Consider the following 26,263-nt stretch of genomic DNA (forward strand, 5'->3'; position numbering starts at 1 on the left):
CTATAACAGCCACTGCAGTGTTTAAAAAGGGTCTTCCGAGGATGACCGCCATGGCATCATCCTCAGGAATGTCCGAGATAACAAAGTCTGTAAAGATAGTGACGCTAGCAACCACAACAGGCACATCCTCGCAAATGCCGATAGGGAAAACAATTGATTTGTCGGCCATTTGCAGAGAGATTTCAGTGGGCGTCAACTTATCGCGTTCAAGTCTACGATAAAGAGAGAGAGGCATAGCACTAACACCGGCTCCAAGGTCGCATAAAGCAGTTCTAACGTAGTTGCCTTTAATGGAGCAAGGTATAGTGGCCACACCGAGATCACCTAGTTTCTTGGGAGTTCCACCCTTGAAGGTATAGTTAGCAAGCATGGTGGAAATGTCAACCTCAGGTATCCTCCTCTTATTAGTCACAATATCCTTCTTGTACTTAGCATACAGAGACATTTTGAGCATATTTGTCAAACGCATTTGCAGAAAGACAGGTCTGATCATTTCAACAAATCACTCAAAATCCTCATCATCCTTTTTCTTGTATGGTTTGGGAGGAAAGGGCATGGGTTTCTGAACCCATGGTTCCCTTTCTTTACCGTGCTTCCTAGCAGTGAATTCATTCTTATCATATCTTATATTCTTAGGATGTGAGTTATCAAGATCATAATATTCAATCTCCACATCCTTATCATTGCTAGGTTGAGAATCAACATGAACATCACTATTGCTATTATCATTAGGCTCATGTTCATCACCAGATTGTGTTTCAGCATCACAGACAAAGACATCGTTTGGACTCTCAGGTGTAGCAGCAACAGGGTTGCTAGCGTGCAGGTTCCTATCATCTTTCTTCTTCTTTCTAGGATGAATAGGTGCATCAGTGCTAACTCCTTGAGAATCTTGTTCAACTCTCTTCGGATGACCCTCACGATACAAGGGTTCCTAGGTCATTCTACCGCCTCTAGTGACGACTCTAACAGAATTGTCATTCAGCTCATCAAGCAAGTCATTCTGAGCTTTAAGTACTTGTTCTACCTGAGTAGTAACCATAGAGGCATGTTTACTGAAAAGCTTTAGATCATTGACATTTTTGTCCACACAAGCACTTAAATGACTAAGCATACGAGCATTCTGTTCCAATTGTCTGCTAACATAATCATTGAAACTCTGTTTTTTGGCAACAAAGTTATCAAATTCATCCAGGCATAATCTAGCAGGTTTATCAAAAGGAATATCACTCTCATCAAACCTACACAGAGAATTTACTTCTACTACCTGTATCAGGTTATCGAGACCATGGATCTCTTCAATAGGTGGTAGATTTTTGACATCTCCAAGCGTTCTCATTGCACAAGATGTTATTCAGTAGCATCTAAGCTTGTTCTACGGTCCGTTCCCTAAAAACACAACCGGCACAACTATCTAGGTGGTCTTTGGAAGCATCCATAAGTCCATTATAGAAGATATCAAGTATTTTATTCTTCTCAAGAGGGTGATCAGGCAAAGCATTCAGTAGCTGGATGAGCCTCCCCCAAGTTTGTGGGAGACCCTCTTCCTCAGCTTGAGAAAAGTTGTATATTTCCTGCAAGGCAGGTTGCTTCTTATGGGCATGGAAATATTTTTCAGAGAAGTAGTAGACCATATCATGGGGACTATGCACACAACCAGGAGCAAGAGAAGTGAACTAGGTCTTAGCATCATCCTTTAGCGAGAAAGGAAACAGCTTGAGGATATAGTAGTGGCGGGTCTTTTCTTCACTAGTGAATAGGGTGGCTATATCGTGCAGTTTGGTAAGATGGGCTACAACCGTTTCAGACTCATAACCGTGAAAAGGATCAGATGCGACCAGAGTGATTAACTCGGGGTCGACAGAGAATTCATAATCCTTATCGGTCACAAAGATAGGCGAAGTAGCAAACTTTGGGTCGTATTTCATCCTAGCGTTCAGAGATTTTTCTTTCCACTTGCGCAATACTTTCTCAACAACATAGCTATCCTTACACGGAAGAAAGTCCTCAGCTATCTCTCCCTCCATAACATAGTGCGTATCAGGCATAACAGGCAATTCAGGCATAGCAGCAGGTTCTACTAGAATTGTATCAGCAGTTTCAGAAGTATCATCATGTCTAGCAGCAACTCTAGCAATATGTGCATCAAGGAATGCACCTAGTGGCAAAGCAGTATCAAGCATATAACCCATAGTATCAAGCATAGCATCATCAGGCATAGTATCAAGCATAACATCATCAGGCATAGTATCAAGCATAGCATCATCAGGCATAGTATCAAGCATAGCATCATGGGGGCAGAAGTAGCATCAGCAAGCATAGTAGTATCAAGCACAGGCGACATATCAAGATTTCTAGCAGGAGGCGAAGTCGCAAACTTACTCAAAACTGAAGGTGAATCAAGTGCAGAGCTAGATGGCAGTTCCTTACCTCTCCTCGTAGTGGAAGGCAAAATTTAAGATCTTGGATCTTTCGAATTCCTCATAGTGATCAGCAGACGTCAATCCCAAGTGACTCAGAGAATATAGATATGCTTCCCCAGCAACGGCGCCAGAAAATGTCTTGATGACCCTCAAGTATAGGGGATCGCAACAGTTTTCGAGGGTAGAGTATTCGACCCAAATTTGTTGATTCGCCAAAGGGGAAGCGAAAGAATATTCTCAAGTATTAGCAGCTGAGTTTGTCAGATTCAACCATACCTGAAAGATTAGTGTGTGCAAGCAAAGTATTAGTAGCAAAGTAGTATGATAGCAACGGTGTTAGAAACAGATTTGTTGACGACACACTATTGCTAACTGTTGTATCAATGGCGCCAGTGTTGCACCTAGGCGAGGAACTATTCTTTCCCGACAACAGTGTCGAAAAAGTCTTCCAACAAGTAACAACAGAGTAGCAAGGAACAACAGTAGCAGCAGCGTAACAGCAGTAGCAACAGTAGTAGCAGCAAAGTGGCCCAATCCCTTTTGTAGCAAGGGACAAGCCTGGACAAAGTAACGTAGCATGGACCAGTAGTAAAAGACTCGTAGGCAGTGGATCGGTGATGGATGAGTGTGACGGATGTTATTCATCATGTAACAGCTATATCACGGAGAGATAAGTAACTAGCTCTCGTTCGTCAATCTAATGTAGGCATGTATTCCGTATGTAGTCATACGTGCATAGGGAAAAGAACTTGCATGACATCTACTGTCCATCCCTCCCGTGGCAGCGGGGTCCTAATGGAAACTACGGGATATTAAGGTTCTCCTTTTAATAAAGAACCGGACCAACGCATTAACATGTGGTGAATACATGAACTCCTCATACTATGATCATCTCCGGGAGTGGTTCCGGGTATTGTCACTCCGGGTTGCCGGGTCATAACACATAGTAGGTGACTACAACTTACAAGATAGGATCTAAAACACACATATATTGGCGACAACATAATAGGTTCGGATCTGAAATCATGGCACTCGGGCCCTAGTGACAAGCATTAAGCATTGCCAAGTAGTAGCAACATCAATCTAGAACATAGTGGATACTAGGGATCAATCCCCGTCAAAACTAACTCGATTACATGATAGATCTCATCCAACTCATCACCATTGAGCAAGCCTACAATGAGATTATTCACGAACGGTGAAGAGCATCATGGAATTGTCGATGGAGGAAGGTTGATGATGACGATGGTGACGATTTCCCCTCTCCGGAGCCCCGATCGGACTCCAGATCTGCCCTCCAGATGAAGAATAGGAGGTGCTGGCGCCTCCGTATCGTAAAATGCGATGAAACCTTCTCTCTGATTTTTTTTCCGGGCGAGACGGAATAAATAGAGCTGAGTTTGAAGGCGGTGGCACCACGTGGGCCCCACAAGCCCTCACGGCGCGACCAGGGGGATGGTCGTGGCCTGTGGGCTTGTGGCCCACTGGTTCACCTCCTCCGGTGGATCTTTCCGCGGGTATTTTTCATTAATTCCAGAAAAAATCTCCGTAAATTTTCAGGTCATTCCGAGAACTTTTATTTCTGCACAAAAACAACACCATGGCAATTCTGCTGAAAACAACGTTAGTCCGGGTTAGTTCTATTCAAATCATGCAAATTAAAGTCCAAAACAAGGGCAAAAGAGTTTGGAAAAGTAGATACGACGAAGACGTATCAGCTACCCTCATTGAACACATGACTTGAAGGTTAAGGAGGATTTGGTGGTTGAAATGTCGGGTCATTTGGCACACCTAGATCTTCAGTCACTGTCTCTATGACGACTGACTCTTCAGCATGGGCCATCTCCATGTCACGAGCTAGCTCTGTACCCAAATCTGGGTTATTTTGGCCAGAAGGCTCAACAAGAGTTTCCACTTCATCTGGCGGTGGATTTTGAATACCACGGTCGACAACATCAAAATATGACCCGCACACCTTTTTCGTCGCGAAGTCTTTGGCTCTGTAGTCGTAAGAACAAAATATTGGGTCAGGGAAATGATAAGAGATGGCAAAATAAATGAACTCGAATCAAATAATAACTTACCCATGATTAATGGTAAAAGTTGGAAGTTGTGTTGGTGTTGAGTCGCCAGAAAAGGGTGGTGATGCTAGATAAACTGAATCATAAGGACTGAGAGGTTGTTTAAAAAGGCAACCTTTGGGATGAGAAGCAGTTGGAATATTTTTCACCTCAACACATTGCTTGCGGGCGGCCGGCTCGAGAGATAAGCTGGGGGACAGTTCCCTACAATTGCTTTGGGTCTTGTGCTTCGATTGAGCAGCATGTTTATTTTTCTTGAAAAAATCTCGAATATAATTAATTAGCTGGGTGTGAAAATTTAACTTCTCTCATGGATCGTCTCGTCCTCTTCAGAATATATGTCTTTGATGAGTTGGAGGAGATCGAAATTACCTCAATGTTGCCAGCTTGACTGATCTCATTATTATCATGGGGGGATAAGTGTGAGCAAGTTCAATGAAGAGGCAACCAAGTGAGTCAAGTTGTACCTGAGATTCTTCTACCGAGGCATTCCCATGTGTTGGGTCATCAGCCTGCTCAGACTAAGGGGGAACAGGAGTCATTGCTGTGGCTTTCAGCCAATCAGAATCAGCCTATAGATATTATACAAGCTGGAAGACATGCAGAATAAAAGATCATAAAAAAGAAAAGAAAATGAACAAAGTTCAAAAATACTTAGAGGTGGAACTTGGTTGGTCAAGCCAAATGGAGCTAACCCAGTCATGCTGCACTTTTCCTTTGAGTCGCCAAAAAACTTCTTGGTGGCTTTATTGGTGTCATTTTAGGACAAGTTGTCTTCACTAAAGCGTTGAATATGTGCGAGCTAATCAGTGTAATTGCACGTCAAGTGACCTCTAAGACTAAGTGGATGAATTCGCCAGCTTATCTAGCACAGGATCAAGTCGATATCATTTTGGCCATGATTAGTCATGACTTTTAATCTCAAATGCATGGGTGCCAATTGTTTCCTTTACTCATTAGCACGCCAACCCGAAAATTTGGTGGATGCATCTAGTCATTCTAATCTATAACCCAACAAGGGATTTTGGCCTTCAGGGGAAGTATTTTGGTAGTAAAACCAAGTCTTATTCCATCCCATGGGATCACTTGCCAATTTTGAGTCAGGGAAAGGGTTGTTTTTCCATTTCAGAATAGAAATTCCACTAAGTTCTACACTAGGGCCATTTTTCAGTGTTATGGTTGACATAAAAGAATTCCCTGAAGAGGGTGATGGTCGGCTTGATTTGTAGATGTACCTCATAGAGGACTAGGAATTGGAAAATGTTGGTCATTGAGTTTGTGACAATATCTTGTGGTCTCATACTAAAGAATTGAAGCAAATCTATGAAGAATTTTGAATCGGGCGGGCTGAAGCGTCTGGTCAAATGATCTATGAAAATGACAACCTCCCCTAAGCCGGGCCGAGGAGAAGATTCTTTCATAGGAGCTTGTCAACCAATTTCAGGTTGATCCGGCAGATAACCTTGGGCGACGAGGTTTTCTAAAGTAAGTACTGACTCTTGTGATCTCACCAACGACAAACTTTTCTAGTTTAAGGGGCCATTACAGCTCAACTACATAGGGCGAAAAAGGAAGTGTGAGCTGGTATATACCCCGCTAAATGCAATAAGCAAGGCATATAAAACTTAAGTAAGTTGGTACTAAGCTAAACTGAATTTTAGTGAGCTGACATGATAAAATAATCGGAATGTGGCAATGATCCGACTCAAAAAAGGATACATAGGCTAAAAGGGCTTCGCGAAGTTTTTCACGAACACACAAACTACATTCTACCGAAGCAGGAAAACAAACAGATCGTATAAACATGGTAGAAAGAAAATAAAAGTCTGAATAACTAGCAGAGGCGCTCAAAGTATAGCATTCATGGAGATCAACTGGTAGACTACTATGGATCTATAAATGTCATGGAGGCACAACGGAGGGCAAAATACATATGATTCACAAATGTCCATGGGGGCAACTGGATGTATGGCTAGCAATTGATGAATTCCGACGAACACTGTAAACTACGACGGACACTCAAACCCCAAAGAGGGGAATGAAACTCACCGGGGATTGAAGCCGAAGGAGATGCGGGAGCTGTGGGTTCCTCGAAGTGGCCGTAGATGATACCAACCAAGCTCTGATGAGGACGGCGGTGTGATACGTCTCCGTCGTATCTACTTTTCCGAACTCTTTTGCCCTTGTTTTGGACTCTAACTTGCATGATTTGAATGGAACTAACACAGACTAACGTTGTTTTCAGCAGAATTGCCATGGTGTTGTTTTTGTGCAGAAATAAAAGTTCTCGGAATGTCCTGAAAATTTACGGAGAATTTTTCTGGAATTAATAAAAATACCTGCGCAAAGATCCACCCAAGGATGTATGTGATGTCAGCTGTGTATCCCCGGCAATGGCGCTAGAAATAGTTCTGCTACTGCAACAAAAGACCTTCCAACGGCGCCAGAAATAGGAGTCTTGCTTGATACTCCTCAGCAACGGCACCAGGAATCCTTCTGCTACGGCTACGCCTTAAGGGACTTCCTAGGCCAGTATGCAAAGGATTTCCCCCGTGGCCTTGGAGCCTTGCGTTGGTGTTCCCTCGAAGCGGAAAGGGTGATGTAGCACAGCGGTGGTAAGTATTTCTCTCAGTTTGAGAACCGAGTTATCAATCCAGTGGAGGAGTATCACAAGATATTGCACAAACACAAAAGCTTGCGCCCAACGCTATGAAGGGGTTGTCAATCCCTTATAGATTGTTTTCCAAGTGAGAACTGAAAGCAACAATGTAACAAAGCAAAGTAAAAGCGGAGGTGTAGACGATGGATGTGAATAGACCCGGGGGCCGTAGTGTTTACTAGTGGCTTCTCTCATGAAAGCAAGTAGATGGTGGGTGAACAAATTACTGTCGAGCAATTAATAGAACCGCGCAAAGTCGTGACGATATCTATGCAATGATTATATCTATAGGCATCACGTCCAAAACAAGTAGACCCATACTTTCTGCATCTACTACTATTACTCCACACGTCGACCGCTATCCAGCATGCATCTAGTGTATTAAGTCCATAAGAACAGAGTAACGCCTTAAGCAAGATGACATGATGTAGAGGGATAATCTCAAACCAATGAAAAAACCCCCATCTTTTTACCCTTGAGGGCAACTACATGACGTGTGCTTGCTGCCCCTACTGTCACTGGGAAAGGTCACCACATGGTAGAACCCAAAACCAAGCACTTCTCCCATTGCAAGAATCATAGATCTAGTTGGCCAAACAAAACCCAAGACTCGGAGAGACTTACAAGGATATCAAATCATGCATATAAGAAATCAGCAAAGACTCAAATATATATCATAGATAATCTGATCACAAATCCACAATTCATCGGATCTCGACAAACACACCACCAAAGAAGATTACATCGGATAGATCTCCATGAACATCATGGAGAACTTTGTATTGAAGATGTAAGAGAGAGAAGAAACCATCTAGTTACTAACTACGGACCCGTAGGTCTGAAGTGAACTACTCACGAGTCATTGGAGGGGCGATGATGATGATGATGAAGAAGAAGCCCTCCAACACCAAAGTCCCCTCCGGCAGGGTGCCGGGAAGGGTCTCTAGATGAGATCTCGCGGAAACGGAAGCTTGCGGCGGCGGAAAAGTATTTTCGAGGCTCCCCTGATTTTTTGCTGAATATTTGGGAATATATAGGCCAAGGATCTAGGTCAGGGGGCGGCCAGGGAGGCCACAAGCCCTAACACCGCCGCCTCCCCCTGGTGGCGGAGTGGGAGCTTGTGGGCTCCCTGGAGCCCACCTGGCTTGGCCCAGAGGCCCTCTGATCTTCTTCCATTCGGGAAAAATCATTTGAGGGTTTTTATTCCGTTTGGACTCCATTCCAAAATTAGATCTGCAAAGAGTCAAAAACACAGAAAAACCAGGAACTCGCACTTGGCACTGAATTAATAAGTTAGTCCCAAAAAAGATATAAAAGGTACATTAAACATCCAAAGAAGACAAGATAACAACGTGAAACCATCAAAAATTATAGATACGTTTGAGACGTATCAGTGTGCTAGTGGGCCACAAGGCCCTGGGCCGCGGCCACCACCCCCCAGGCCGCACCGTGAGGGCTTGTGGGGCCCACGTGGCACCACCGCCCCCAAACTCAGCTCTATTTATTCCGTCTCGCCCGGAAAAAAATCAGGGAGAAGGATTCATCTCGTTTTACGATACGGAGGCGCCACCAGCTCCTGTTCTTCATCTGGAGGGCAGATCTGGAGCTCATTCTGGGCTCCGGAGAGGGGAAATCGTCGCCATCGTCATCATCAACATTCCTCCATCAAAAATTCCATGATGCTCTTCACCGTTCGTGAGTAATCTCATTGTAGGCTTGATTAACGGTGATGAGTTGGATGAGATCTATCATGTAATCAAGTTAGTTTTGACGGGGATTGATCCCTAGTATCCACTATGTTCTGAGATTGATGTTTCTACTACTTTGCCATGCTTAATGCTTGTCACTAGGGCCCGAGTGCCATGATTTCAGATCTGAACCTATTATGTTGTTGCCAATATATGTGTGTTTCAGATCCTATCTTGCAAGTTGTAGTCACCTACTATGTGTTATGACCCGGCAACCCCGGAGTCACAATAGCCGGAACCACTCCCGGAGATGACCATAGTATGAGGAGTTCATGTATTCACCAAGTGCTAATGCGTTGGTCTGGTTCTTTATTAAAAGGAGAATCTTATCATCCCGTAGCTTCCATTAGGAGCCCGCTGCCACGGGAGGGATGGACAATAGATGTCATGCAAGTTCTTTTCCCTAAGCACGTATGACTACATACGGAATAGATGCCTACATTAGATTGACGAACGAGAGCTAGTTACATATCTCTACATGTTATAGATGTTACATGATGAGTCACACCGGCATACTCATCCATCACCGATCCACTGCCTACGAGTCTTTTACTACTGGTCCTTGCTACGTTACTTTGCTGCTACTGCTGTTACAGCTACTTTTGTTACCCTGTTGCTACTGCTGTTACAGCTACTTTTGTTACCCTGTTGCTACTGCTGTCACTATTGCTGCTATTTGCTACTTGGCTGTTACTTGCTGCAACACTTTACTGGCGCTGTTGATACAACAGTTAGGAATAGTCTGCCATCAATAGATCTGTTTCTGGCACCGTTGCTATCATACCACTTTGCTAATGATACTTTGCTTGTAGACACTAATCTTTCAGGTGTGGTTGAATTGACAACTCAGGTGCTAATACTTGAGAATATTCTTTTGCTTCCCCTGTTGAACCAATAAATTTGGTTGAATACTCTACCCTCGAAAACTGTTGTGATCCCCTATACTTATGGGTTATCACGGTGACATTGGTGTTCTCCGGGCGAGTCATACTCCGAGGAGTTCGAGAATACCGAAGGAGGGCGAGAGGAAGAAGACAGGGGAAAAAGTGAGAAAGGGCTTTAGATGGTCTATTTACAAGGGGGCGGACCCGAAACGGCATGGTGAAAAAATAGGTTCTACAATGATTAGAGGCCACTTGGTAACCTTGATTCTCGCGCCTGATCGGGTTTGATGACTATTTAGAAAAGATTCACTATAATGACATGTCCACTTCAGTGGTCAGCAAGATGACATCATTGTGCAAGTGATCAAAAAAGAAGCGAAGTGTTGGACGAGGAAAATGAGCTGGCACACTAATGATCGAGATGAAGGGTCAAAGAAGAAGAGAAATACAAGATTGAAAACAAAGCACAAGGTTGAGTTCCAAGTTTTAGGTTTTACTTCCATGTTCGAGATGAAGTTTAACATGAATAAACCCAGGCTAAACTAGGGGATAATGCTGGTGATATACCCCACAGGATAACCCTCTAGGAAGTTAACCCGACTATCAAGGTGGCGGCGCAAGGCCTGGTCAACCGTAAGCTGAACAGGTCCAGAAGCCTAGGGCTAAGAAGGCGTCTCCTCCAACAAGGCCAGCTCATGGGCATGTACTTGGCAGGTCGGCTCAAGGTTGGAAGGCAGAATATGTTTACCAAACTTGATAGATAAGATGAGTAGGAATTAGACTAAGTCATGGGTTATAATACACCCACACTCTATTGTAATCTCGGAGCCTCCACCTATACATAAAGGGGAATCCGTGAGGTAGAAATGATAGGTTGGAAATCCTCGAGAGCTAGGTTAGCGATTCCACACTCTTGTAATCGAGATCATCATCAATAATACAAAAAGCAAGACGTAGTCTCTTACCTCCATTGGAGGGGCCGAACTTGGGTAAACCCTCGTCTCTCATTCCTGAATAACCCCATCCAAGCAACCACCTAGTTGTGATGGCTCCTAGACTTAGTCCTATAGCTAGGACATGTGTCATGACAAAACAACAACAAGTTGCCTCCCCGAGGTCACCTTGACTGAGGGCGAAGAATTGCATGCTCCCATGCCGCTCTCCTCCATTCCAGATGAAGAAATGGAGTGTGAGAATCCCTGGTCACCTAGGTGGAACCTGTTGTGCTAAATATAAGACAAAAATTCAGCAAAACCAAACAAAGATGATGTGAAATACGAAGCTGTAAAGGGACTTCGATTGTTTCTCAAAACCTTGTTGGCACAGGTTTTTATCGGTGCTGGAGAGGGAGTACATCATCCGAAGAATCGTAGAGAGTGATTTTGGCTAGGCTAGGCACAAGGGCTTTACCGCGCTGAATGCTAGCCGCCTTTCAAAGCCTTCGACAGGCCGGCACGAGCTCTCCCCCCTCGATGCCTTCAAAATAGTCCCTTTTCTTCCTTAGGGAGGGGACTTCCTTCTCCCCCTAGGCATCCTATTCCTCCTCCTCCTTCTTCTCCTCCCTACCTTCATGGTGCGAAGAGACGTGTGTGTCTCCAGATCGAGAAACCAAAGGACCTCGGGCCTGAAGACCCTTCCTCTTTTTATTCGACTCATTTTTAGTAGGAGACATGTAGGAGTCAGGGGTGAGCAGGGCCTCAAGCCGAGGCGTTCAAACCTCCTCGGGCAGTGGCGTGTCACAATCGATCAATGTTGCCTTGGATGACCACTACTAATTAGAGAATATGGATTCAGATATCAAGGCACAAAAATTACAAGTATGCAGCAAGAAAAGTGGAGTTCGGTTTACCTCAGATGGGTTGTGCGATGCGTTGTGGCCGTGGTCGGCTCCTACAACGAGGAAGGTGTTCTTTGATGGCTTGAAGAGGACCAACCACATGTTTTCAAAGCTCATGTGGAAGAAGTGTCGCACTAGAGCTTCATGCTCGGTGTTGTACTTCAACGTTGGTATAGTTCAGATTTACAACGACACGCTACGGAGGTGGAGCATGACTTGGATCATGTCTGTTAGACCAACCTTGGCCTTGACTATGGAATAAATTTTCCTCTGGAGAGATTTGATTTCCTCCAGGTTCCCTACTCTAGTCCTTTCTCCTTCCAGGAGATTAGCTTCTCCGGGTGGCCAGTATTGAAGGGAGGGACCTCAGCTTGGCCTTGAGAGCAAGGGTTGGTAATGCAGAACCACTCCTTCTACCATATTTTGACAGTCTCAATGAAGACCCGCTCCGGCTAGACGATGTTTTAAATCACGCTGACGATGGCCCCGTCACACTTGGCAAGCTGGGAACCACTACTCTTCGGGTTGATGCAGAAGAGCTTCAGCCAGAGGCCGAAGTGCAGCTCCACACAATGAGAAGCCTCACACAACGAGAGGAAGGCGGTGACGTGGAGGATTGAGTTTAGGGCTAGAAGATGGAAATCTAGCCCATAGAAAAAATAAGGCCCCTTACAAAGGGGTGGAGAGGGAATCCTAGACCTCGGATGAGGTGGGAGATAAAGATGACCCACTCCCCTAGTTTGGGGGTTGGGATGACCTGTCTAGGATGTGGAACCCGGTAGTCGATGTTGGCGGGGAGGTGGCCGAAGTTCTTCCACTCCATGATGGTGCTCATCATGACGGTGGAACCCAGTGACCATTGTTACACATGTCGAGTCGTCAAGCTTGGGCAAAGGAAAGGAGAAAAAGGGGATGTGGGTGCCGGAGCTCTCGATGTGCTGGCTATAGCACAGAGAGATGAGGTGTAGTAAAAAAGAATGGGTTATTCCCCGTGCTCTTATAATGTAGTGAGAGAGAAACAACCCCATGTTGTGTCGTTTAAATTTCCATGTTTTTCTGCCACCATTAAGCTGGCCTTGGTTGAAGCAAATCTTTTTTATGATATCCCCTGAAACCCAGGGCACAATCTCCACTTTTGGTGGGACGAGCGAGTAAGGCAACTGCCTTGAAGCACAATTTTTCTCATCATGAGTGAACCATATCGATTTTAGGTGGTGGCGGTTCAGTAAAAGGTGTCAGATGTGAAATTGACCATTTATACTTCCATGATGACCTCTGGAATCAAATGAGTGCTAGGACTTTGGATCTAAACACCGTTACATAGGAGAACTCGCCTGCCATGGTGACGACATTTGAAACTGTCAGGGTGATTGGCTAGGCCCCTTTGCTATGGTTCTACGGGGACTATGGGTGCACACAAAGCATCACCAACGGTTGCATACATGATGGTTTAGACAGGTTTGGGCCGCTCGGAAGCGTAAAACCCTATGTCATGTATTCAGGTGGATAATGTGTTTGTTCATAGTACAGAAGCGATCGCCCGTTAAGGATGCTCGAGGGTAGTAGCTACGTGTGTAGAATGAACACAGAGTCGAGCTTTCTAAAAGTAGCCCTGGACCTCGATTTATAGTCCAAGGGGATAGTATAGTGGCTAAATTGGTCTTTTCTTGGGAGAATAGTACACACGATAACTGCCAAAACTAATGACAGAGTTATACTGGCAAATACATGACTCTGATGGAGTGAGACATGCACAATCAATACACTGTGTCGTGGCGCGCTGGTGACTTTCCCTGACAAGGATTGCCTCTCCTTCTGCACCGGTCACCCAGATACCTTTCATTTACTTAACACACCGTAGGACCGGTGTCATTAAAGCGGCAGCATGTCTCTGACTATTGCCAGAGGCCTCCAACTAGACCCACCTAACCACCCATCTGCTTGACACCTCACTGATGTCGACAATCAGGATGATGAGGTGGAGCAGCAAAGATATGGAGGAGTCGTGCTGGGCACGACACTGTCAGGTATTATTCCTCCCGACAAGGTGGCTTGCTGGGGCCTTGCTTCTGGCCTTGGCTTGTTGTTTCTTGAAGGTTGATGTTGGCTTCGGTGGCCGTTGTTGCCTATGTACAAGTCTGCGTACTAAAGCCCCCATGTTTTAGTACACTGATAGTAGCTCCCAGGCCTGGGCCACACTTGCGTCCCTGATGTTGTTGGGCTAGGCCCAAATAAGAAGTACACAAGCACATACAACCACAATTCCCCGCGGTTGTGATGTTTTTTAGTGCTTTATCACAACACACATTGATTGCGGTTCATGGGAGTGGTGTAGCGAGGCGGTGCCTACAAAGCATTTATTGGGAAGACACGGGCTCGTTGACGGAGGAGGGGCGACCTCTGCGCCTTCTCCTAGCCTGGCTCCCCCTTAGCGAGCCACCTCGTCCGTTATTGTTCCCATTATGACAATGTACGATGGAGGGTGTGGTATAGGAGAAATTGGGTGGTCGCCACAGCGATGCGTGTAGGTTCACTAAAGATTGTTGTCCTTAGTGCCCCAGACTTGTGCACGGGCGCAAAGAGCCCCTGCCGGCAAGGCATGGCAAGACCCAGTCAAGATACAACCCCCAAGATCATCAAGGCCTCAGCAAGCCTGCCTTGCCGGGAAGATGACCAAGGCCACGCCATTTGGTGGGCGTGAGGAACTCACCAAGTACAAGGCCCACTACTGGAATCTGCTAGTTTGCCGACAGCTTTAAGCTTTGCCGTCAGCAATTTTACGGGGCTGACGGCAAAGAGACTTTGCCCTCAGCCAAAATACAAGCTGACGGCATAGGAGTGGCTGACGGCAAATAAAATCTATGTCGTCCTCTTTATCTAAGCCGGTAGCCAGCTGACGGCAAAGGACAAAAAAGCGGTCGGCATAGGAAGGCTGACGGCATAGGGGCTAACCCCAGTCGCCGCCTCGGCCAGAAAAAAATCGGGGGCCTTCTTTGCCGACAACCAGCTGAGGGCAAAGACTAACGGCTGTCTTTGCCGACAGCTGGCTGAGGGCAAAGAGGCTAACCCCATAACCTACCTTATCCCCCCGTGACCTCTCTCTCACCGCGCGCGTCTCTGTCTCACCGCGTCTCTCTCGCCCCGCCGCCGCAGCCTCGAGCTCGCCCCGCCGCCGCCGCCTCGAGCTCACCCCGCCGCCGCCGCCTCGAGCTCGCCCCACCGTGCCCGTCGCCGCGCCCTTCGCCTCGCCTCGCCCGGCCGCGCCCGTCGCCGCGCCCGTCGCCTCGCCTCGCCCGGCCGCGCTCGTCGCCCCGCCGCCTCGAGCTCGCCCCGCCGCCGCAGCCCCCTCCTCCCGTGGCCCGCCAGCAGCTCGAGGTAACATTTCATGAGCCCAACTCAGCCACTCCAAATGAAAAACACACCTTGAATTTTGGGCATTTGTAGTCTGATGCAAATCGATTTCTAGTTAAAAAGATCATTTCAAGTCACTTGAGTTTTCCTTAAAAAGACATTGACTGGCCTTTACTTAAATCGCTGGTGAGGTGGCTATTGAAGACCCTATGAACACTTTGACATATGCATTGTCTGCATTTTCTGAGTTTGATGGCTGGCCTTTACTTGAGTTTGATGGCTGACATATGCACTGGCCTTTACTTGAGTCTGATGCAAATATCTAATTATACTAGTACTACAAAATAATTGATTCAGATGGGTACTTGTACATAGTGGGCCGTTTGAAAGACACTATCAAGTACAAAGGATTTCAGGTATGCCTGCACCGCCTTTGCTCAAGTACAAAGGATCCCAAGGTGACAGCCGGCCTAGGATAGATCAAAACTTGGACTATATGTTAAGAGAGAGAGAGAGATACGTTAGAGATATTATTATTTGAGATAGAGATACGTGAGGGATGCGTAACTGACAAAAACGGATATGTGAGAGATTGAATTGGAAATATCTGGTATTTCCATAGTATAAAAATAACATAATATATATTGAAAACTTCATATTATATAGAGTAATCTACACCGTAATAACTTGGTCCCACCAGATTAACGGCTCCTAATTTCTAATTAATGTAGGAATTTCTTGTGTTCATTGAGTGCATTTAAATGTGCAGTAGCTTCTCCGCGAGGGATTGGTTTTCGACGACCTCCCCTGCATTCGAAAGTGAGCACATTTGTTAACTCCTCCTCCACCCCCTTTATTTTGCTCTGTTCCGGCCTTCGTGCTGATGACACTATCTAGCTAGGTATTTTTAGTATTAAAATGCAAAGGTGTTGCGTAACCAATATGCGTCTCCCGTTCGAAAGGGTTCCTGTCATAAATATGCATGCATTTGCATATTTATAACGGTGATTCTTTCGAATTGTCCAACGTTATCCATGGACAACCCGGGTATGTGTAGATTGGGTCGTTTCCCACGCTTTGCTCCGGATCCCATGCAGAGTTTCGACAGCTCCTCCTTGTTGTTCTCCGGGTACACATCCTCTCGGTTAGTTGCCGAGACGTGTATCAGGAGAACAGCGGGGAGGTGCTGCCGAAATTTTGCGTTGGGTCGGGAGCAGAGCAGTGGGAAATGACCCAATCTACACATACTCGGGTGGGATTAGGACCCATCTTTACCTAGTAGCTGGTAGGTGTGCATGCCGTGCATCCCAATGTATTAACCATGATTAAAAAATGGCCATAATTAATTTAACATACTTGATGAATTGATATTTTATATTGTTTTATATGTGGATACTATGTAGCTAGCTTGCCAGAATGACTGATCGTGAATGGATGTACACCGGTCACCATAGTCAGAGAGATATGACCGATGAATGGTTGAGAAAAACCTATGAATTCGTGGAAACGGCGTTTTCTAAAGGCCAGCCAAAAACATGGTGCCCCTGCACTAAGTGCAAGAATTATTCGCGACAGACAAAGGATGTAATGGGTAAACACCTGCAGATGCGTGGTTTTACTCCCGGCTATACCTTGTGGACATTTCATGGTGAGTCGGCCCAACGTAACAGAGACAAGGTGTTGCGTCGGCGCACCAATGATCATGGTACAGGGATTGAAGACATGGTGAATGACTTTGATGATGCTCGGAACAAGGACGAAGAGATGGAGGAATCCGCGAAAGCCTTTTATGCCATGTTGGAGTCTTCAAAACGTCCTCTTCACGAGCACACTAAGATTTCTCAGCTAGATGCCATCGCACAAGTAATGGCTCTGAAAGCCCAGTTCAACATTGGAAGAGATCTGTTTGACTCAGTGATGACCCTATTTGGGCGCTTTCTACCAGAAGGTCATATTATGCCTTCAAACCTATATGAGTCAAACAAAATCCTTAGTGCACTCAAGATGCCGTATGAGCAGATACATGCTTGTGAGAAGGGATGTGCCTTATTTAGGAAAGAGTATGCGGAGGAAACATATTGTCCATTTTGCAAGTCCTCCAGATATGTTGAGGTAGAAAACGGTGAAGGTGAGAAGAAGCAGAGCAAAATCCCCGTGAGTGTCCTACGGTACCTGCCGATCCTACCAAGACTTCAACAACTTTACATGCTCGAAGAAACAGCAAAATAGATGACATGGCACAAACATGGAATTAGGAAATAATTAGATGAACACGGAGTTCCGATGTTGGTACACCCTTCAGATGGTGACGCACGGAAGGCATTCGATAGTATACATAAGGAAAAAGCTAAAGAACCAAGGAATTGTCGAATCGCCATCAGCCTCGATGGGTTCAATCCTTTTGGTATGACGGCTACCCAATATAGTTGCTGGCCTGTATTTGTCATTCCCCTCAATCTTCCACCATCATCCATTATGCAAAGAAAGCACATATTTCTGACGTTGATAGTTCCAGGGCCAAAATACCCGGGGAAGAATATGAGTGTGTACATGCAACCGCTGATGGATGACTTGAAAGAAGCTTGGGTGAATGGGGTCAACACATACGACGCAGCTAAGAAAGAGAACTTTCAAATGTATGTTTGGTACCAATACTCGTTGCATGATCTGCCAGCATTTGCGCTTTTCGTTGCCTGGTGTGTGCATGGAAGGTTCCCATGCCCACAATGCAAGGCAGCTCTCAAGTTTCATTGGTTGCCGGCGGGTGGGAAGTATTCCTACTTTGACTTGCATAGACAGTTCTTGCCTATGGACCATCCATTCAGAAAAGACAAGAAGAATTTCATGAAAGGTAAAGTTGTCAAACACTCTGCACCACCTGCGTTGACGGGGGCACAAATTAATGAACAGTTAAAATCTATGGAGCCTGATCCAAACCGTCTAGGGTATTTCTTGGGTTATAATGAGGAACACGCGTGGACCCACAAGCCATGCATCTCGGATCTCCCCTACTTCGAAGACCTCTTACTTCCACACAACATTGACATGATGCACACTGAAAAGAATATCGCCGAGGCCCTTCTTGGCACATTTTTTGGCACTGATAAGGGCAAAGATAATACAAAGGCTAGAGTTGACCAGGAGACTCTGCGTGATAGGCCATCACTAAACATGCGAGAACCGAAAGGAAGAAAAAATTGGTCCAAACCACCTGCCTGGTACAATCTTGAGAAGGGAGCAAGAAGGGAAATCCTCTTGTGGGTGCAAAAAAAGTTGTTGTTCCCCGATGGGTATGCTGCGAATCTAGCGAGGGGAGCGAGCATTGAAAAAATGAAAAAATTTGGGCTCAAGAGTCATGATTGGCACATATGGCTTGAGCGGATAATGCCGGTGATGTTGCGTGGCTATATCCCCGAGGCTGAATGGCTAGTATTGGCCGAGTTGAGCTATTTCTTCCGTGTTCTTTGTGCTAAAGAGTTGTCGCGTGCCTTGATAGATGACATGGAAGAGTTGGCGCCTGAGTTGCTCTGCAAGTTAGAGAAGATTTTTCCACCGGGCTTCTTTAATCCGATGCAACACATGATTTTGCATCTCCCAACCGAGGCAAGATTGGGTGGCCCTGTGCAAAATCGTTGGTGCTACGCAACTGAAAGAATGCAGAAGACACTTCGAGGAAAATGTAAAAATAAACGTAGAATTGAAGCATCGATGGCCGAGGCGTTCATTACCGAGGAGGCGGCAAATTTCGTAATAGCACACTATGATGCCACTATGCACAGCTTGCATAATCCAAAGCCTCGGTACAATCTGGGCGACCCCAAACGACGTGAATCCAATCTCAGCCTTTTCAAAGGGAAGCTCGCACCTTTTGGTGTGGGAAAACCAAAGTTATTGTGCGTCGAGGAGTGGCGCACACTAACGATGTATATATTGAACAATTTAACAGAAGTTCGGCCATACATCGAGATAGCGCTCTGTACATTGTTTCGCAACTTTTAACAAGTTTTGTGTCTAACAACTATTATTAATTGATACAGTCGATACGTCGAACAATTCTCGAATGGTGTTGCAATCGAGAAAGAATCCATTCTCGAGTATGAACTTCTTGAAAAGACAGGAGGCGGCTATCCCGGTTTCAACTCTTGGTTCAAAAAAACGGTACCTCCCTTATATATAATAAGTGATTTCCTTTGTTGCTATTACTCATGAGTAACACACCAAACTCTATCTTTTCTTAACTTCTAGGCTAATTCAGATGAGCAAGTCGACGATGAATTGAGACAAATAGCTAATGGTTTTGACTTTAAGGTCCGTACATTTCAGAAGTATTACATCAACGGGTACCGCTTTCGTACTGCTAGCAAAGAGCTTTCAATGCCCGGTCGAAAAACAAACAATTCCGGTGTCTCTTCTATAGGCGAGGGAGGTGTCGAGTATTATGGAAGACTTGAAGAAGTCTACGAACTTCATTATTATGGTGAAAATCCTCCGAACGTTGTTGTGTTCAAATGTCATTGGTTCGATCCTACTAAGACAAGACGGACTCATGAACATCTTGGGATTGTCGAAATTCGACAAGACAGGCAGTTAAGCGGTGCCGATGTCTATATTGTGGCTCAACAGGCCACCCAAGTTTTCTATCTGCCATACTGTCGTCAAAATGTTAAGAACCTAGAAGGTTGGTATGTCGTGTTCGATGTGCCGCCACATCTTAGACCACCTCCCCCAAATGAAGACGATTATGAACCTCAAATTGACCCAATAACATATGATGGAGAATTTTTCCAAGAATCACGTGGTGTCAGACGTCGTACCCGAAACTGCTCTACGTCCACCCTGAACACGGAGGAACAAGACTCACGTGATGATGAGGAAGAAGTGGAAGTAGAAGAAGTTACCAATGCCGATGAGCTATCAATGCTTGATCGGTTACAAAAAGGCCTTCCACATGATGTCCTTGAACCCGATGACGATATCAGTCATGACGACACGTGTGATACTGATGATGATTTTGCTTCAATTGACCATGGAGAAGAGACAGATGATCCAGACTATTAGTACTTAGTATGCATCCAAACATTGTTGTTTAATTATTCAATTATTAGTTGAATTATTCATGTATTTATTATTGTTCACTTAATTATTGTCCTTGAATTTGTACTAATTATTTAACTATTTATCGTTACAGGTGGTGAGACATGGCAGGCGGGGATAAGTTGAGGATAGCATCTGGGCAGCTACGGAGAACTTTGTTGCAGAGCTTTGCCGAGGAGCCCCGTGGGAGAGGCGTAGGAAAGAAGAGAGGCAGAGGACGTGGTCGTGGGAGAGGGAGGCTGCATGATAGGAGCCAGTCGCCACCACCCTCGGCCACTTCATCCTTGCAGACGAGGGTGTCGCCGGTGCGGGATCCTACCGTCCAGGAGGAGACACCGATGCAGGGGGCTGAGGCGGAGGCTGAGGCGGAGGGTGCTGAGGCGGAGGGTGCTGAGGCGGAGGGTGCTGAGGCGTTGGCTGAGGCGGAGGCTGAGGGGGCTGCCAGCAAGTCGGTCTACCAACGTGGTATGACACGAGTTCCAGACCGATTGGACTTGCAGCACAGGCCATTAATTAAGCCAGAAGGCGAGAAGTAAGTTGATATATATTGTGTACCTTATATCATTATATTTCACCAAGTAGCTAATGTCTTTGCCTTATCATTATGTAGGGGGTGGGATTACCCGCAGAATACCCGGAATCCAAACTACCTCCTTGGTGCTTTACTTAGGGAGCACTTCCCCGGGATAGTGCAGTTGCCCGGTGAGGGTATGGTTCCCGAGCCAGGACTCAACTGGGAGCACTACCAAGCCGCTCTGCTCCCGGAAAACACACATGTCAATGGTGTTGTTTGCGCGAGCGTGGCCGACAAGGTGTTGGCTGATTTTTGGGTAAGTATACAATGTTATATATTGTTATTTCCTTCCAAATCATTTCACTATTCATCTGTGCATCTATTTGGCATAATTGCAGAGTCACTTTAGGGTCGAGGAGGGGACGGAGGAGGCGGCCAAGAAGAACCTCGTGAAAGAGTGCAAGAGTTTATTGAATAACACGAGGCACGAAATGCGTGTTCAGGCTGTTCGAGATTGGTACGCCAAGCAAGGGGAGCCGAAGACAATGACTGAATGTCGAAAGATTTTCCTTGATAAGACCGAGTACATGGAGGTATGTACATTCCAAAGATCAATTCTTAGGGCTAGTTAGGTCTATTTAGTTATAATACTTAGTTTCATTCTTCATTAACTTACATTCATAGGTGCCCCCGAGATGGTTGGCCGATAAGATGGATTGTTGGGAGATGATAGCGGACAGGTGGTGCACAGAGGCTTGGTTGAGCACCCACACTATGGCCAAGGACCGTCGTGCCCAACTGGTTGGTGTGCCACACCACCAAGGCAATGCCAACATCAAGCAATACGCCAAAAAATGGGTATGTGTGCCTTGTTTTGTTTCATCAATAATTCGTTCGTTCATGATTTTTGTTGTACTAATTCTGTCCTTTCGTGTAGGCCAAACACAATAACCAGCCCGAGCCTGAGGGATACGCCACGTTTAGCATGGCCCAAAAGGGCTCGTACAAGACGGCGAAGGCATATTCTGAGGGGGACGGGCCGTCGGCGTACACAAGCATGTCCGCCTACAACAAGATGACGTCTTATTCTGAGGTGGTCAAACAGCTGCGCGGGCCTGACTTTGACCCGAGCCAGAATCCTATCGATCCAGAGGCGTTAATGATCTCTGGTGGCGGTAAGAGTCATGGCACGCTGGCCATGTGTGATGGCTTCGTCCCTATCACTGAGACTCTATCTCAGATCAAGTCGAGGCAAACGAGCTCGGCTCCTGCAATACGACAACGTGCGGGGCCAGTTGATCTTGCCTTCGAGGTTAGTTTTCTTCATTAGTTCTTTCGTTCTTTTGTCCCTGGATGGATGATGAAAATTCCTTTTGAGGAGTGGTTGCAGGCCGCACTTATGAAGGAGAGGGAGGCCACCAGGCTCTTGTTGGAGGAGAGGGACCGGAATACGCAGAGGTTGCTTGACAAGGAGAGGGCACGCAATAATGCCCATGCGAAGGCCATGCACGACTTCGTTGCGGTAAGTCAGTTGTGTGAGAAGCAAGGCCATGTGTGAGACGCAACAAGGCTATTTCTTTGACTCCTCGAAAACTAATTTGCAGGCTATGTGTGAGAAGCAAGGTTTGTCGCCCCCTCCGCCGATGCCTTCTCCGGTGGGAACGGTGAGTTCCCTTTCAATGACCGACCTTGCACGGTCTTATACCATTGTCTGTTGCTGTGCTAACCACATATTTTAACTCTTGCCTTGTTGCAGCATCATTCAAGAGTTGAATCCCACGATCCCTTTGCTTCTCCTGGTGAGAGCCCGAGCAATCCAGCGACCAACGGAGATGCAGCTTCTCCTTCGTTTCCTGGCATTTGGTAAGTTATTCCTCTCCTTCTTATTCTTCTTATTGTTTAGATCAACTTAGATTATGCCAGGCTTTAATTAGCTTAGTAAATTCTAGTTGATATTAGCCATGGTTTAGTCAGCTTAGTAAATTCTAGTTGATATTAGAGCTCAAAAATGACATAATTAGTTTAGAAAGTTTTAAAAGAAACCAGAAGAGAAGAACAAACAAGAGATGAAGAAATAAGAGAAGAAGAAAGAGGAGAAAAAGATAACTTCTCTTCTTTCTTTTTCTCTATCTTCTTCTTCTTCTTCCACTTCTTCCACTTCTTCTTCTTGTTCTTCTTCTTGTTCTTCCCCTTCTTCTTCTAATTGCTTAGCTTAATTTAGGTAACTTCTTTCTTATTGTATTCTTCTTCTAAATTCTTTCTCATTATGCAGATTTTGATAAAGCAGCATGGCATATGGATGGATGCTCGAGACTTTTTAATGCACTTGTGTAGTCCTAGATGAACTTTGTAATGCAATTGTATTTGTGGATGCACTTGTGATGCTTTGTAATACTTTGTGATCTTGTTTGCACTTTAATGACATATATTCGTGTTGTTTGCACTTGTGTTGTGCTGTCCGTACTTTGTGATGCACTTGTGGTGCTGTTTACGGGCAGATTCAATATATATATGTTGCTGTTTGTATCTATGTTTTGCAAATGCAGGGAATTAACAGAAAACAAATATGGAAAAAAGCAAAGAGGGTCTTTGCCGACAGCTCACTGACGGCAACGCCTTTGCCATCGGTGGGCTGTCGGCAAAGAGGACACGTGGCGGCAGCCTGTGCATTCTGGCAACTCTGGGCATCACAATTTTTCGGCTTTGCCGTCATCTGGGACAAAGCTGTCGGCAAAGAGGCGGCCAAGGGGACTCAGGGGTAGGCTTTGCCGTCAGCTGGGACAAAGCTGTCGGCAAAGAGGCGGCCAAGGGGACTCAGGGGTCGGCTTTGCCGTCAGCTGGGCTCTAGCTGTCGGCAAAGAGGCGGCCAAGGGGACCCAGGTGTTTGGGCTTTGCCGTCAGCTCTGCTGCGGCTGTGGGCAAATAGGGGAGGCTTTGCCGTCAGCTTTGCTACGGCTGTGGGCAAAGCCTACCGTTAACCTTCTAACGGAGCTCGGCCTGCGCCGTTGCCGCCACTTCTCTTTGCCGTCAGCCCGTGCCACAAGGCTGATGGCAAAGTCTTTGTCGTCGGTGGAGCTCCGGCTGTCGGCAAAGAAGGTGATTGCCGATAAAATCTTGGCCGACACCTTTGCCGACAGCTCACTGACGGCAAAGCCTTTGCCATCAGTTAAACTGTCCTTTGCCGTCAGCTCTGGCTGTCGGCAAACCAGCAGATTCCAGTAGTGGCCTCGGCAAGCTCCCTTGAGGGATGATGACCAAAGCCCCAGCAAGCTCCCTTGCCGGGACGAAGACCCAAGGCCCCGGCAAGCTCCTTGTCGGGATGACGGGGCTGGACACTGATGGGCAACTGCCCTTGCCACAGTGCCACCACCCCCGAAGTTCCAGCGCATTTCGCATGCGCAAGCGCGGCATCCAGGTGTCGAAACACCTGGATACGTGTCTTCACCAGCACATCGCAAACAAGGACAAGACGTGCATTTAATGCACCTGACAGCGGTAGATGGATAAGCACCTAGGTTCACTGTAACTCCTCGTGAACCTACCTTCAAGCACTGTAGGTGACCCCTTTGCCTATAAAAGGATGCCCTTAGCTCATTCTCAAGGGGATAGGCTCTCTGGACATTGACCCATAAGGCGATCGTCAACGGTCACTGTAATGATCAACAACAAAATGCATAATACAACCAGACAAGCAGGACATCAGGTTTTACGTGTAAGAGGCCGAACCTGGGTAAAAAGGCTTGTCGGGTGCTGATTGTTAACTCTGATCTTCACGTCACCTCTCCCCGCCCTATGATCACAAGGGTTTCACGTTGATTCCCATAGGTGTCGACCTCGCATCCGCCGACGGCGCGTGACTGTCCTCTTGGAGTGGTGAAGAGCCAACCCCCTTGTCCTCCCCCTATAAGAAGGGATCCAAACGAAGCGCTTCTCATTCGCCTCTCCTCTAGTTGGACTTCCAATCTTCACCATTCTTCTCCTTCATCTTCGTTCTTATCCCTTCGGAAACTATCATCGCAATGGAGAGGGGCAGAGGTCACGGCCGAGCCCGGGCAATTGCAGTTGGTTCCAGGACTCTTCCCCAGACGCGCGTCATGTTGACAATAGTAGGGGTTGGTGCCGGTTCCCAGGGTAGAAATGTGACTCTTGACCGTCAAGGACAGATAACTCCATGCCGTGGCGGCCATGGTGGCGTACCTCCCCCACCAACCCCGGAAGATCCCCTCGCATGGGATGCGACACACGAGTTCATGGTCTCTCTGCGCTTGTGCCCCCGCAGCAGGTTGCGGCTTCCCGACCCCTTTGCCAGGGCCATGGAAGCCGGCAGGCCAGAGGGCCCATGGCTGTGGGTAGATGGTTGTTGCAACGAACCTGTCTGGGTGGTGGTCGACTTCTTCACAAACAGCGCCATGTTCCTGACGCGGGGGTGGAAGTCATTCGCGTGCTCCCGTGGCCTGTGTCCGGAGCATCTTCCCCAGTTTAGGTTTGACGGAGAGACCATGCTCTCAGTGAGGTTCTTTGGGAGCTCCGATAGCCGGTTGTATTATTATGTAGAAAGCTCCAGCGACAACAGGCTTAACACATCCAACGATAGCGACGATGATGACGGCTCCCCGAATGCCAATTTTGAGGACAAGGACTCCGAGTAGACATGGCAGTGCCATGGCAGGATTCGAAAGGCGCCACTGCGTCTTGTTTTGTCTGGTCCGAACTAGGCGCTCCATCCGTGAGGCTTCGTTTCTGGATCAATCGCCACATCATAGTGGTAGATCTCCTTTCGTGTCTATGTAGCACCATAAGTAATCCGGCGAGAAATATGCAAAGAAAACCATAGGTTACTTCCCTATTAAATGTTTTAAAGTTCTGTTGTATATTGATGAAAACATGTTCTTTCTCTTTCTGTTTTTCCTTGCGTGAACCCACACTCGTGCATCTTTTCCTTCCTACACTTCCCGATAACGCTTGTTGGCATGCTACCAGCAGGATCGCCTTTCCGTCCTTGCCACGACTACTTGGAGTGTTTATCTAAGACATCCAAGTGGCACAACAATTTCGACATGTACCCTATGCATCGCTGGTCACTGCGTGCGCCTTCCCCACGGTTGTCTTTAGGACCAAGTCCTTAATATCATGGCAATGGCATCGCTACTAGCAAGACCACTTAATCCTCCTTACCACGGCTTCTCGGGGTGTTGAGTAAACTCCAAACAGTTAAGCACGCAATAATTATGACAAAGCCCCCCCCCCCCGCATGCAAGTCGTTTTACACATGCGCTAACTTGGTTGCTGGAAATTTTTGGAAAAATTCACATAGCTTTTCTCTGGCTGCCTCCCTTGCTGCAAGGTGGTTGTCGCCACATACGTAGGTGTCCGGTCTGTCACTCCCCCTGAGGACTTGCGAGCGGGGGCTTCATCTTCCTTTCGAGAAAAAGAAAGAAGAGAAAATAGAGGAGGCTAGGAACCTTGGCAGTCTCGTATCCACCTTACACAAGCGATGAGCAATCACAACTATTTACACAAGAATACATAACATAAATATGTACTTTGACAAAAGGTCGTGGAATACTTAACTTTATTTACTATGCACAGGGTCATCACCGGGCTTTGTACAAAGGATTATACAACTTAACACGATACATGATAAAAAGTGGTTGCCGGGAGGCCTGACAGCC

This window comes from Hordeum vulgare, chromosome 2H (assembly GCF_904849725.1).
Source record: "Hordeum vulgare subsp. vulgare chromosome 2H, MorexV3_pseudomolecules_assembly, whole genome shotgun sequence".
Taxonomy (NCBI): Eukaryota; Viridiplantae; Streptophyta; class Magnoliopsida; order Poales; family Poaceae; genus Hordeum; species Hordeum vulgare.